Genomic DNA, 2,485 nt, shown 5'->3' with positions numbered 1-2,485 from the left:
GGATGGATATGGGTGGGATATGGATGGGAAGGGAAAGCTAAAAAGCAGCTTGGGAGAAGGGGGGGAAAAAAAAAGGGGGGGGGGAACCCAAATAAATATAAAGCTGGGACCCACCTGGGGAGGAAAGGAACGAGGTGGGGGGGGGGTCTTCACGGAGCCTCCTACGGGGGATGCGGCGCTGCCGGTAGAGAGCGACCATCTCCGGGGCCGGCCCAGCCCCAACCCCAGCCCCAGCGTCAGGACGCGGCGCCGACAGGAACCAATGGCCGCTGCGACGTGGAGGAAACGAAGAGAAAAAAAAAGGGGGGGAAGGAGGTTTTGGGTACGGCCCGAATGAGAACGGATGGCCCCGAGCTCCTCCTAACGCCGATATGGGACGGGGAGATCGGAGGGAGGTGGTTGGTGGGAGATGGGATGAGAGGAGGAGGTGCGACCACCCCCCTTTTAATATCGACCCCCCTCCCCTTCCCCACTAGGTGTTATGTGATGCTATGGGTTCGGCTTGGCCCCAATGTGTGGGTATGGAAGGTGTGTGCCCCACTGTGTGGGTCTGGAAGGTGCCCAGATCTGGGGGTCCATGTCGTGATTGGGATGTTGTACCCCAGACTGTAATAGGGGCCAGAAGGAATCGATGCTGTTGGGTATTGGGGTGTAAATGGGGTCAGCAGGTGCATCCAAAGCGTGGGATGGAAGTGCTGTGTGTGATGGGTTGGGGTTCAGTGTGGGTAATGTGGGCTGGGGGCTTCGCTGTCCTAAGGATGCTCGTATGGTGGTGGGTGTCTATTCAACATCACCCACAGACCCTCCCCCATCTGCCCCATTCACCCTCACACACAGACCCCCCCCCAGCTGCCCCATTCAACATCACCCATAGACCCCCCCCCATCTGCCCCATTCACCATCACCCACAGACCCCCACCCACAGACCCCTCCCCAGCTGCCCTATTCACCCTCACCCACAGACCCCCCCCATCTCCCCCACTACCCCCTGGGTGTCACAGCCATGGGATGCCAGCAGTGCTGCTGATGCTGTGGGGTCCCAACACTTCACCCCACACCCACCCAGCCAAGGGGGACGAGTGGCATTGAATTGGGGGGGGGGATATGGGTGGATGGATGGGAGGTTTTGCAATGCACTGGGTGTGGGAGGGGGAAAGGCAGCAGTGAGTTATGTAACACGGGGCCGTGCTGCAGGGGGGTGAAGCTGAGAAATGCAGCTCAGGGTGGGGATGGCCCCATCTTTGCTATGGACTGAGAGTCCCAATGGGGGGGGGGGGGGAGAGCTAATATGGCCATAGCAAGGTGATGCTATACAGCAATGCATGGCCTTGCAGCTTTACTTGCATGCTCCAAACCCAGCTGTGAAGCAGTGAGGTTGCTCACATGCAAACTGTGATCCATTGCATCTCATGCTGCCCCTAAATTGGAACAAAACAAGTGCAGATATGGACACCACCATACACAACTGTGTTGCACCCTCACCCTTCCCACCCCTCTGCCTTCCTGCTGCCTCCTTCCCCCCCCCCCCCATTTCCAATGGACCCCTCCATGCTCTCACTTGGCTTTTTTGGGGCTGTTTGTTGTCATCGAGCGACTTTCTGCTATTTATTGTTAGAAATGAAGCTATTTTTAGGGCCCCCCGTTGGATTCGGCAACGATTGGGATTAGTCATCCCCAAACCCGGAGCTGTTTGCAGCCTTTCCTCAAGGATTCTCCAGAGTTTGTTTTCCAATCCAAGAAATCAAAACATCCAAACACTTGGGATCCAGCCCAGCTCTAAAACTGATCCACAAATAGGAAAGCAAGAAGGATATTGATGGAGACCGAGAAGAAGAGGACATTGCTACCAACCCCAAAGCCTTATGGAAAGTCATATTCGAGCTGCTTTTGTATATGTGTGTGTGTGTGTGTGTGTGTGTTTTTCTCTTGGGAACCAAGTGCTGAGTAACTCCCTTCCCACCCTGCACTGATGGCTCCGTGCAGCTGCTGCAGTGGAAACTGCTTTCCCTTGCTCTGTGCCAGCGGGTAGGAGGGGAGGGCTCCTGGGTCTGCAACACACACACGGCCAACCTACACCCTGTGTAAGGGCTGGAAAAGGATTAGAATAACCCCAAAAATCTGGAAATCAATTGTTTGCTCCTTTCCTGCTCAGCTCTGGTGGCTGCAGCGTGGTGACTTGGGTGCATTTGGGTTTGCAGTGTCCATGCAGCTGTAGGATGGGGTGTTGCAGATGCATGGGATGCTGCAGAGCCTGAAGCAAGGAAGGGGGGATGTGGGTGTCCCCCAGGCTGCAGCAATGCATGGCTGTCCCCCCAGGCTGCAGCAATGCATGGGTCCCCCCAGGCTGCAGCAATGCATGGGTGTCCCCCAGTGTGCAGCAATGCATGGCTATCCCCCAGGCTGCAGCAATGCATGGGTCCCCTCCCGGGCAGCAGCAATGCATGGCTGTCCCCCAGGCTGCAGCAATGCATGGGTGTCCCCCAGT

At 56.7% G+C, this 2,485-nt stretch overlaps 1 protein-coding gene across 10 annotated transcripts in view; it reads right to left on the bottom strand.

Annotated features, from left to right (window-relative positions):
- The window catches only part of MEF2D (myocyte enhancer factor 2D), a 46,996-nt gene extending 46,581 nt beyond the window's left edge, over positions 1 to 415 (bottom strand). For 6 of the 10 annotated variants that reach the window (XM_015884391.2, XM_015884403.2, XM_015884404.2 and 3 more), the window contains exon 1: positions 115 to 407. The gene's annotated coding sequence lies outside the window, so the exon portion shown is untranslated. Of the gene's footprint in view, positions 1 to 114 lie in introns of all 10 variants that reach the window. The other 4 variants (XM_015884402.2, XM_032449181.1, XM_015884405.2 and 1 more) reach the window with 3 other exon arrangements.
- Positions 416 to 2,485: the final 2,070 nt, after the last annotated feature.

The sequence above is a fragment of the Coturnix japonica genome, chromosome 25, assembly GCF_001577835.2.
Source record: "Coturnix japonica isolate 7356 chromosome 25, Coturnix japonica 2.1, whole genome shotgun sequence".
Taxonomy (NCBI): Eukaryota; Metazoa; Chordata; class Aves; order Galliformes; family Phasianidae; genus Coturnix; species Coturnix japonica.
The sequence above is the reverse complement of the archived record's forward strand: the minus strand, read 5'-3'. Positions and strand labels throughout refer to the sequence as shown.